Source organism: Rhodnius prolixus, unplaced genomic scaffold (genome assembly GCF_049639745.1).
Source record: "Rhodnius prolixus isolate KJV_2025 unplaced genomic scaffold, Rpr scaffold_5, whole genome shotgun sequence".
NCBI classification, from domain to species: Eukaryota; Metazoa; Arthropoda; class Insecta; order Hemiptera; family Reduviidae; genus Rhodnius; species Rhodnius prolixus.
Genome location: NW_027411624.1, coordinates 39,616,579 through 39,630,183, shown reverse-complemented (window position 1 = coordinate 39,630,183; position 13,605 = coordinate 39,616,579). Strand labels below are relative to the sequence as shown.

General features: G+C 34.4%; 1 long non-coding RNA gene across 2 annotated transcripts in view; it reads left to right on the top strand.

The window, feature by feature from the left end:
- LOC141458876 (uncharacterized) overlaps positions 1-13,605 on the top strand; it is a 125,719-nt gene that overhangs the window by 28,887 nt on the left and 83,227 nt on the right. The window lies entirely within an intron of this gene.

Below are 13,605 nucleotides of genomic sequence, written 5' to 3'. Positions count from 1 at the left end.
TAAAGAGTTGTATCAACCTGCTGGTGATACACTAACATTATATTTAAACAAGTGATGCAAGTAGTGAAGAAGAGTTGTATCAACCTGCTGGTGATACACTAATATTATATCTAATAACGAAATAGTGGCAGAAGTAAAGAATTGTATCAACCTGTTGGTTGATTCACTAACATTATATCTAATCGCGTAATACTGGCAGAAGTAAAGAGTTGTATCAACCTGCTAGTGATACACTAACATTATATCTAAACAAGTGATGCTAGTAGTGAAGAAGAGTTGTATCAACCTGCTGGTGATACACTAATATTACATCTAATCACGAAATAGTGGCAGAAGTAAAGAATTGTATCAACCTGTTGGTTGATTCACTAACATTATATCTAATCGCGTTATACTGGCAGAAGTAAAGAATTGTATCAACCTGTTGGTTGATTCACTAACATTATATCTAATCGCGTAATACTGGCAGAAGTAAAGAGTTGTATCAACCTGCTGGTAATACACTAACATTATATCTAAACGCGAAATAGTGGCAGAAGTAAAGTGTTGTATCAACCGGTTGGTTGATTCACTAACATTATATCTAATCGCGTAATACTGGCAGCAGTAAAGTGTTGTATCAACCTGCTGGTAATACACTAACATTATATCTAAACAAGTGATGCTAGTAGTGAAGAAGAGTTGTATCAACCTGCTGGTGATACACTAATATTATATCTAATCACGAAATAGTGGTAGAAGTAAAGAGTTGTTTCAACCTGCTGGTGATACACTAACATTATATCTAAACAAGTGATGCTAGTAGTGAAGAAGAGTTGTATCAACCTGTTGGTTGATTCACTAACATTATATCTAATCGCGTAATACTGGCAGAAGTAAAGAGTTGTATCAACCTGCTGGTAATACACTAACATTATATCTAAACGCGAAATAGTGGCAGAAGTAAAGTGTTGTATCAACTGGTTGGTTGATTCACTAACATTATATCTAATCGCGTAATACTGGCAGCAGTAAAGTGTTGTATCAACCTGCTGGTAATACACTAACATTATATCTAAACAAGTGATGCTAGTAGTGAAGAAGAGTTATATCAACCTGCTGGTAATACACTAACAGTATCTCTAAGCGCGTTATACTGGCAGTGAAGAAGAGTTGTATCAGTCTGCTGGTAATACACTATCATTAAATCTAAACGCGTAATACTGGTAGAAGTAAAGAGTTGTATCAACTTGCAGTTGATAAATTAACATTATATTTAAGCACGTGATACTGGTATTGAAGTAGAGTTGTATCAACCTGCTGGTGATACACTAACATTATATCTAAACGCGTAATACTGGTAGCAGTAAAGAGTTGTATCAACCTGCTGGTAATACACTGATATTATATCTTAACGCGTAATATTGGAATTGAAGAAGAGTTGTATCAACCTGCTGGTGATACACTAACATTATATTTAAACGCGTGATACTGGCAGTGAAGAAGAGTTGTATCAGTCTGCTGGTAATACGCTAACATTATATCTAACCGCGTAATACTGGCAGAAGTAAAGAGTTGTATCAACCTGCTGGTAATACACTAACATTATATCTATACACGTGATACTGGAATTGAAGAAGAGTTGTATCAACCTGCTGGTGATACACTAACATTCTATCTAATCGCGAAATAGTGGCAGAAGTAAAGAGTTGTATCAACCTGCTGGTAATACACTAACATTATATCTAAACACGTGATATAGGTATTGAAGAAGGGTTGTATCAACCTGCTGGTGATACACTATCATTAAATCTAAACGGGTAATACTGGTAGAAGTAAAGAATTGTATCAATTTGCTGTTGATAAATTAACATTATATCTAAACGCGTGATACTGGCAGTGAACCTGCTGGTGATACACAAATATTATATCTAAACGCGAAATAGTGGCAGAAGTAAAGAGTTGTATCAACTTGTTGGTTGATTCCCTAACATTATATCTAAACGCGTAATACTGGCAGAAGTAAAGAGTTGTATCAACCTGTTGGTGATACACCAACATTATATCTAAACGCGTAATACAGGTAGCAGTAAAGAGTTGTATAAACCTGCTGGTGATCCACTAATATTATATCTAAACGCATAATACTGGAAAAAGTAAACAGTTGTATCAACCTGCTGGTAATACACTAACATTATATCTAAACGCGTGATACTGGCAGTGAAGAAGAGTTGTATCATCCTGCTGGTGATACGCTAACATTATATGTAAACGCGTAATACTGGCAGAAGTAAAGAGTTGTATCGACCGGCTGGTAATACACTAATATTATATCTAATCACGAAATAGTGGCAGAAGTAAAGAATTGTATCAAACTTTTGGTTGATTCACTAACATTATATCTAATCGCGTAATACTGGCAGAAGTAAAGAGTTGTATCAACCTGCTGGTGATACACTAACATTATATCTAAACAAGTGATGCTAGTAGTGAAGAAGAGTTGTATCAACCTGCTGGTGAAACACTAATATTATATCTAATCACGAAATAGTAGCAGAAGTAAAGAATTGTATCAACCTATTGGATGATTCACTAACATTATATCTAATCGCGTAATACTGGCAGAAGTAAAGAGTTGTATCAACCTGCTGGTGATACACTAACATTATATTTAAACAAGTGATGCAAGTAGTGAAGAAGAGTTGTATCAACCTGCTGGTGATACACTAATATTATATCTAATAACGAAATAGTGGCAGAAGTAAAGAATTGTATCAACCTGTTGGTTGATTCACTAACATTATATCTAATCGCGTAATACTGGCAGAAGTAAAGAGTTGTATCAACCTGCTAGTGATACACTAACATTATATCTAAACAAGTGATGCTAGTAGTGAAGAAGAGTTGTATCAACCTGCTGGTGATACACTAATATTACATCTAATCACGAAATAGTGGCAGAAGTAAAGAATTGTATCAACCTGTTGGTTGATTCACTAACATTATATCTAATCGCGTTATACTGGCAGAAGTAAAGAATTGTATCAACCTGTTGGTTGATTCACTAACATTATATCTAATCGCGTAATACTGGCAGAAGTAAAGAGTTGTATCAACCTGCTGGTAATACACTAACATTATATCTAAACGCGAAATAGTGGCAGAAGTAAAGTGTTGTATCAACCGGTTGGTTGATTCACTAACATTATATCTAATCGCGTAATACTGGCAGCAGTAAAGTGTTGTATCAACCTGCTGGTAATACACTAACATTATATCTAAACAAGTGATGCTAGTAGTGAAGAAGAGTTGTATCAACCTGCTGGTGATACACTAATATTATATCTAATCACGAAATAGTGGCAGAAGTAAAGACTTGTTTCAACCTGCTGGTGATACACTAACATTATATCTAAACAAGTGATGCTAGTAGTGAAGAAGAGTTGTATCAACGTGCTGGTGATACACTAATATTATATCTAATCACGAAATAGTGGCAGAAGTAAAGAATTGTATCAAACTGTTGGTTGATTCACTAACATTATATCTAATCGCGTATTACTGGCAGAAGTAAAGAGTTGTATCAACCTGTTGGTGATACACCAACATTATATCTAAACAAGTGATGCTAGTAGTGAAGAAGAGTTGTATCAACCTGCTGGTGATACAATAATATTACATCTAATCACGAATTTGTGACAGAAGTAAAGAATTGTATCAACCTGCTGGTAATACACTAACATTATATCTAAACGCGAAATAGTGGCAGAAGTAAAGAGTTGTATCAACCGGTTGGTTGATTCACTAACATTATATCTAATCGCGTAATACTGGCAGCAGTAAAGTGTTGTATCAACCTGCTGGTAATACACTAACATTATATCTAAACAAGTGATGCTAGTAGTGAAGAAGAGTTGTATCAACCTGCTGGTGATACACTAATATTATATCTAATCACGAAATAGTGGCAGAAGTAAAGAATTGTATCAACCTGCTGGTGATACACTAACATTATATCTAATCGCGTAATACTGGCAGAAGTAAAGAGTTGTATCAACCTGCTGGTGATACACTAACATTATATCTAAACAAGTGATGCTAGTAGTGAAGAAGAGTTGTATCAAGCTGCTGGTGATACACTACTATTATATCTAATCACGAAATAGGGAGAAGTAAAGAATTGTATCAACCTGTTGGTTGATTCACTAAAATTATATCTAATCGCGTAATACTGGCAGAAGTAAAGAATTGTATCAACCTGTTGGTTGATTCACTAACATTATATTTATCGCGTAATACTGGCAGAAGTAAAGAGTTGTATCAACCTGCTGGTAATACACTAACATTATATCTAAACGCGAAATAGTGGCAGAGGTAAAGAGTTGTATCAACCTGTTGGTTGATTCACTAACATTATATCTAATAGCGGAATACTGGCAGCAGTAAGGTGTTGTATCAACCTGCTGATAATACACTAACATTATATCTAAATGCTTATCATTGGCCGTATGAATGTGTTTTGTATGGTGCATGGTGTACTGAGCTGTGGTACCCGTGGGGTCGCTACTCCCCAAGCGACTGCATGCATCAGTCACTCCATGCGGGGTAATTTTATAAGTACATATTTTCAGAAATAGAAGTACTATTGGATTACGAAATAAAATCATTTTCTTCTAAAATTTCAGAAGTCAGAGCGTGAGAATTAGGTTGTAGATTACCTTTTAAACTCTTGTACTTTAACCTATCTGACGGTCAGTTAAGTGGCCATGGATCAGCGAATTCAATTCTGCATACCACAAATTGATTAATTTATCATTTATCAATTCATTCAGGTACCCTAGAAAAAAAAAATTAATAATCCAGTAGGTGATGATAAAGAGTTAAACTGAGCTATGTTTTCTAGTTCTGAATGTGCTAGCATAATCCTAACGATGTTAATTTAATGTATTTGCGAATTTTGCTAAGAAGTTCTGACAGCTCGCTGTAGATAGATCCAACTCCAATTGCAGCCGAAATCGAAAACTTCAACTACTTTAATAAACGAAAATAGACGTAAAGACTAATAAAGATTAGGGGTTGATGGCCAGAAATTGTAACTGGGATACCTAAGTACTGCGGATTTCACTTAGCTACATCAATGCGGCTGAAGGTTTATAGCAGTACTATAGTGTTGCAGAAATTTGGTGCGCAGACAGACTTGCGCAGATGCCAGAATACTCTAAAATCTATTTGGCTACTAGTAATCTGAGACTTCATTCTCAAGGAATGTCCACTCAGTATTCCTATAGGAAGTGGTACTGGCTCTGTTAGCCTGCTCAAGGGAGCAGTTGTCCGGGGGGCACCTCGTGGAGGTAGAGCTCAGATTTTTGCCCCCCAAAAGTGCCATCCTGCTTTTAATATCGTATTCCAACTGGTTTTCATCCTCTATTAAACAGGCGTAATAGCTATTCTCATTTACAATGGAGATGCATTACCTTTGATGTACAGAGGGGGAGAGAGAAAACCAGCTTTGGACCCGTTAAGGAATACGATTATACGGAGTTTGGGTAGAGTATTGGGCGAATAGCAGGAATGGCAGAATACAGGATACGCTATTTGTGAAGAACCGCGCTTGGGAAAAAAAGCTTTAGAAGTAAACTGGGGCTCGTAGAAACAATAGACAATAAACAAATGGATAAATAGGAAATAGTAAAGAAAATAAGAACTCGGTATAAACTGAAATATGTAGTTTCAACCGGATGGTGATAACCTAAGATTAAGTATTACGCGCATCCTACATAATAACAGAAATTTGTTCTATTAACCCCACGGTGATACACTAATCTATCAACAATGTATTATTCTAGATAAAGTAAATCAGATAACCTAACTTGGGAAAAACGGAACCAATGGCGTGGTACCTCAAGAAGCTCGTTAGTTAGGGAGCTATACAGGACTATGACGAGAACGATTGAGGGCCCTTACTCATGAATCACCTCGGAAAATGCCCTTTGTAATAAATTGCTGGAAGAATTTAAGACAAATCTAGTAGTACAATATCATAGTGAAATATCAGTGTTATAATGCTCCACTGATGTGCACTAAACATTAACTAGTTTGCACTAATGTTAGTATTAACTTCTCTAGTCTTCCTTAATGTGCACTAAAGTTCCATTAATGTGCACTAATATTCTACTTATTTGCACTAATGTTACAATAATGTGCACTAATGATCTATTACAGAGCAGGCATGTACCATTGATGTGGAATGAAATTCTAGTAATATGCACTCATGTTCCATTTAATATCCCTAATAACCATTAAAGAGCACTAAAGTTCCATTAAAGTGCAACAGTACTCTACTATCTTGCACTAATGTTACAATAATGTGCACTAATGATCTCTCAAAAATAGGAATGTTCCATTAAAGTGCTATGAAATTTCGTATTTGCACAGCTGTTACGTTTTACCTCTCTATTAATCAATGATATGCACTAAAGTTCCACTAATGTGCAATAGAATTTTACTAAAATGCACTAATGTTGCAATAATATGCACTAAAGATATAGAAAAGAGCACCTATGACCCATTAATGTGCACTAATATTCCACATATTAGAACTAGTATTATCAAATGTGCACTAATGTTGCAATAATATGCACTAATGTTCCACTGTAAACTTCTTTCATGATTCATAACCATAAACCTAATCGATTCAACAAAGTTCAGCAGCAATATTAACAGAACTCATTCGGCGGCAATCCATAAGCCAATCGTCCTCATCACGGCACTGTTTCACTCCAAAACTAACCAGACACCTTATGTACCACTCAAGTATATTAGGTTGCTAATAAGATATAACATCCGTTATTACTTCTATCTAGCGGGATATCACTGATCAACGTTAACGTAATTATTAAAAGAAATTTAATGAAACTGGTTTTATTAATGAAGCAAATATTAGATTGTCCTCCAGCATCGGAATGTCAACCAATATAATATTAGGGGGCAAGTTAAAAGAAAAATACACAGAAATTATTATCATACAGATTTAATCTAACCTTTATTGCATTTATTAACGAATAAAAGTTGTATCAACCTGACGGAGATACCTAAAACCTAATTACTAAACGCGTTGTATTTATTACCGAATAAATAATGTATCAACCCGACAGAGTTCCCTAAACTTATAAAATAAATGCGTAACTGCCAGTAACAGAAGTAGTTGTATCAACCTCATGGGGATTCCCTAAACTTATTTATTAAACGCGTTAAATTTATTAACAAACAAATGTTGTATCAACCTTACAGAGATACCCTAAACTTATAAACTAAATGCGTAAAGCTAGTAACAGTAATACCTGTATCAAACTGATGGTGATACCCCAAACTTAATTACTAAACGCGTTGTATTTATAAACGAATAAATGTTGCATCAACCTGACGGTGATACCCTAAACTTATAAACTAAATGCGTTGTATTTATTAACGAATAAATGTTGTATCAACCTGACGGAGATACCCTAAACTTACAAACTAAATGCGTTGTATTTATTGACGAATAAATGTTGTATCAACCTGACGGAGATACCCCAAACTTATAAACAAAATGCGAAACAGCCAGTAACAGTAATACCTGTATCAACCTCATAGTGATACCCTAAACATAATTACTAAACGCGTTGTATTTATAAAGAAATAAATGTTGTATCAACCTGACGGTGATACCCTAAACTTATAAACTAAATGCCTTGTATTTTGTAACAAATAAATGTTGTATCAACCGGACGGAGATACCCTAAATTTATAAACTAAATGCGAAACAGCCAGTAACAGTAATAGCTGTATCAACCTGATGGTGATACCCTAAACTTGATTACTAAACGCGTTGTATTTATTAACGAATAAATGTTGCATCAATCTGACAGAGATACCCTAAACGTATAAACTAAATGCGTTGTATTTATTAACGAATAAATGTTGTATCAACCTGACGGAGATACCCTAAACTTACAAACTAAATGCGTTGTATTTATTAACGAATAAATGTTGTATCAACCTGACGGAGATACCCCAAACTTATAAACAAAATGCGAAACAGCCAGTAACAGTAATACCTGTATCAACCTCATAGTGATACCCTAAACATAATTACTAAACGCGTTGTATTTATAAAGAAATAAATGTTGTATCAACCTGACTGTGATACCCTATACTTAATTACTAATCGGTTTATATTTATTAACGAGCAAATGTTGTATCAACCTGACGGCGATACCCTAAACTTATAAACTAAATGCCTTGTATTTAGTAACAAATAAATGTTGTATCAACCTGACGGAGATACCCTAAACTTATAAACTAAATGCGAAACAGCCAGTAACAGTAATAGCTGTATCAACCTGATGGTGATACCCTAAACTTGATTACTAAACGCGTTGTATTTATTAACGCATAAATGTTTTATCAATCTGACAGAGATACCCTAAACGTATAAACTAAATGCGTAACAGCCAGTAACATAAGTACTCGTATAAACCCGATGGAAACACCCTAAACTTATAAACTAAATGCGTAACAGCCAGTAACCGAAGTAGGTTTATCAACTTGACGGTGATACACTAAACTTATAAACTAAATGGGAAACAGCCAGTAACAGTAATAGCTGTATCAACCTCATGGTGATACCCTAAACATAATTACTAAACGTATTGTATTTATTAACGAATAAATGTTGTATCAACCTGACGGTAATACCCTAAACTTATAAACTAAATGCGAAATTGCCAGTAACAGTAATATTTGTATCAACCAGATGGTGATACCCTAAACTTACTTACTAAACGTATTGTATTTATTAACGAATATATGTTGTATCAACCTGACGGTAATACCCTAAACTTAGAAACTAAATGGCTTGTATTTAGTAACAAATAAATGTTGTATCAACCTGACGGAGATACCTTAAACTTATAAACAAAATGCGAAACAGCCAGTAACAGTAATACCTGTATCAACCTCATGGTGATACCCTAAACTTAATTACTAAACGCGTTGTATTTATAAACGAATAAATGTTGTATCTACCTGACGGTGGTACCCTAAACTTATAAACTAAATGCGTTGTATTTATTAACGAATAAATGTCGTATCAATCTGACGGAGATACCCTAAACTTATAAACTAAATACGAAACTGCCAGTAACAGTAATAGCTGTATCAACCTGATGGTGATAACTAAACTTAATTACTAAACGCGTTGTATTTATTAACGAATAGATATTGTATCAACCTGACGGTGATACCCTAAACATATAAACTAAATGGATAGCAGCCAGTAACAGAAGTAGTTGGATCAACCTGACGGTGATACCCTAAATTCACAAACTAAATGGGTAAAGACCAGTAACAGAAGCAGATGTATCAACCTGATAGTGATACCCTAAACTTATAAACTAAATTCTTAACAAGAAGAAAGAAAAATAGTTGTATCAACTTGACAGAGATACCCTATACTTAATTACTAAACGTGTTATATTTATTAACGAACAAATGTTGATTACCGGTAATTACCAAAAATTTTAAATTAAATGCGAAACAGCCAGTAACAGAAGTAGTTGTCTCATCCTGACGGTGATACCCTAAACTTATAAAGTAAATGGGTAAAGACCAGTAACAGAAGCAGATGTATCAACCTGATGGTGATACCCTAAACTTATAAACTAAATTCTTAACAAGAAGAAAGAAAAATAGTTGTATCAACCTGACAGAGATACCCTATACTTAATTACTAAACGTATTATATTTATTAACGAACAAATGTTGATTACCGGTAATTACCAAAAATTTTAAATTAAATGCGAAACAGCCAGTAACAGAAGTAGTTGTCTCATCCTGACGGTGATACCCTAAACTTATAAACTAAATGGGTCGGAGCCATTAACTAAAGTAGATGTATCAACCTGATGGTGATACCCTAAACTTAATTACTAATCGGTTTATATTTATTAACGAGCAAATGTTGTATCAACCTGACGGCGATACCCTAAACTTATAAACTAAATGCCTTGTATTTAGTAACAAATAAATGTTGTATCAACCTGACGGAGATACCCTAAACTTATAAACTAAATGCGAAACAGCCAGTAACACTAATACCTGTATCAACCTGATGGTGATACCCTAAACTTGATTACTAAACGCGTTGTATTTATTAACGAATAAATGTTTTATCAATCTGACAGAGATACCCTAAACGTATAAACTAAATGCGTAACAGCCAGTAACATAAGTACTTGTATAAACCCGATGGAAACACCCTAAACTTATAAACTAAATGCGTAACAGCCAGGAACCGAAGTAGTTGTATCAACTTGACGGTGGTACCCTAAACTTATAAACTAAATGCGTTGTATTTATTAACGAATAAATGTCGTATCAATCTGACGGAGATACCCTAAACTTATAAACTAAATGCGAAACAGCCATTAATAGTAATACCTGTATCAACCTGATGGTGATACCCTAAACTTAATTACTAAACGTATTGTATTTATTAACGAATAAATGTTTTATCAATCTGACAGAGATACCCTAAACGTATAAACTAAATGCGTAACAGCCAGTAACATAAGTACTTGTATAAACCCGATGGAAACACCCTAAATTTATAAACTAAATGCGAAACAGCCAGTAACAGTAATAGCTGCATCAACCTGATGGTGATACCCTAATCTTGAATACTAAACGCGTTGTATTTATTAACAAATAAATGTTGCATCAACCTGACGGAGATACCCTAAACTTATAAACTAAATACGAAACAGCCTGTAACAGTAATAGCTGCATCATCCTGATGGTGATACACTAAACTTAATTACTAAACGCGTTGTATTTATTAACGAATAGATATTGTATCAACCTGACGGTGATACCCTAAACATATAAACTAAATGGGTAGCAGCCAGTAACAGAAGTAGTTGGATCAACCTGACGGTGATACCCTAAATTCACAAACTAAATGCATAAAGACCAGTAGCAGAAGTAGATGTATCAACCTGATGGTGATACCCTAAACTTATAAACTAAATTCTTAACAAGAAGAAAGAAAAATACTTGTATCAACCTGACAGAGATACCCTATACTTAATTACTAAACGTGTTATATTTATTAACGAACAAATGTTGATTACCGGTGATTACCAAAAATTTTAAATTAAATGCGAAACAGCCAGTAACAGAAATATTTGTATCAACCTGACAGCGATACCCTAAATTAATTACTATACGCGTTTGTATCAACCTGACGGCGATACCCTAAACTTATAAACTAAATTCGTAACTGCCAGTAACAGAAGTAGTTGGATCAACCTGACGGTGATACCCTAAATTCACAAACTAAATGGGTAAAGACCAGTAACAGAAGTAGATGTATCAACCTGATGGTGATAACCTAAACTTAATTACTAATCGGTTTATATTTATTAACGAGCAAATGCTGTATCAACCTGACGGCGATACCCTAAACTTATAAACTAAATGAGTTTTATTTTTAACGAATAAATGTTGTATGAACCTGTCGGAGATACCCTAAACTTATAAACAAAATGCGAAACAGCCAGTAACAGTAATAGCTGTATCAACCTGATGGTGACACCCTAAACTTGATTACAAAACGCGTTGTATTTATTAACGAACAAATGTTGCATCAACCTGACGGAGATACCCTAAACTTAATTACTAAATGCGTTGTATTTATTAACGAATAAATGTATCAACCTTATGGTAATCTCCTAAATTTAATTACTAAACGTGTTATATTTATTAACGTATAAATATTGTATCAACCTGACGGTGATACCCTAAACTTATAAACTAAATGGATAGCAGCCAGTAACAGAAGTAGTTGGATCAACCTGACGGTGATACCCTAAATTCACAAACTAAATGGGTAAAGACCAGTAACAGAAGCAGATGTATCAACCTGATGGTGATACCCTAAACTTATGAACTAAATTCTTAACAAGAAGAAAGAAAAATAGTTGTATCAACTTGACAGAGATACCCTATACTTAATTACTAAACGTGTTATATTTATTAACGAACAAATGTTGATTACCGGTAATTACCAAAAATTTTAAATTAAATGCGAAACAGCCAGTAACAGAAGTAGTTGTCTCATCCTGACGGTGATACCCTAAACTTATAAACTAAATGGGTCGGAGCCATTAACTAAAGTAGATGTATCAACCTGACGGCGATACCCTAAACTTATAAACTAAATGCCTTGTATTTAGTAAGAAATAAATGTTGTATCAACCTGACGGAGATACCCTAAACTTATAAACTAAATGCGAAAGAGCCAGTAACACTAATACCTGTATCAACCTGATGGTGATACCCTAAACTTGATTACTAAACGCGTTGTATTTATTAACGAATAAATGTTTTATCAATCTGACAGAGATACCCTAAACGTATAAACTAAATGCGTAACAGCCAGTAACATAAGTACTTGTATAAACCCGATGGAAACACCCTAAACTTATAAACTAAATGCGTAACAGGCAGTAACCGAAGTAGTTGTATCAACTTGACGGTGATACACTAAACTTATAAACTAAATACGTTGTATTTATAAACGAATAAATGTTGTATCAACCTGACGGCGATACCCTAAACTTATAAACTAAATGCCTTGTATTTAGTAACAAATAAATGTTGTATCAACCTGACGGAGATACCCTAAACTTATAAACTAAATGCGAAACAGCCAGTAACACTAATACCTGTATCAACCTGATGGTGATACCCTAAACTTGATTACTAAACGCGTTGTATTTATTAACGAATAAATGTTTTATCAATCTGACAGAGATACCCTAAACGTATAAACTAAATGCGTAACAGCCAGTAACATAAGTACTTGTATAAACCCGATGGAAACACCCTAAACTTATAAACTAAATGCGTAACAGCCAGGAACCGAAGTAGTTGTATCAACTTGACGGTGGTACCCTAAACTTATAAACTAAATGCGTTGTATTTATTAACGAATAAATGTCGTATCAATCTGACGGAGATACCCTAAACTTATAAACTAAATGCGAAACAGCCATTAATAGTAATACCTGTATCAACCTGATGGTGATACCCTAAACTTAATTACTAAACGTATTGTATTTATTAACGAATAAATGTTTTATCAATCTGACAGAGATACCCTAAACGTATAAACTAAATGCGTAACAGCCAGTAACATAAGTACTTGTATAAACCCGATGGAAACACCCTAAATTTATAAACTAAATGCGAAACAGCCAGTAACAGTAATAGCTGCATCAACCTGATGGTGATACCCTAATCTTGAATACTAAACGCGTTGTATTTATTAACAAATAAATGTTGCATCAACCTGACGGAGATACCCTAAACTTATAAACTAAATACGAAACAGCCTGTAACAGTAATAGCTGCATCATCCTGATGGTGATACACTAAACTTAATTACTAAACGCGTTGTATTTATTAACGAATAGATATTGTATCAACCTGACGGTGATACCCTAAACATATAAACTAAATGGGTAGCAGCCAGTAACAGAAGTAGTTGGATCAACCTGACGGTGATACCCTAAATTCACAAAC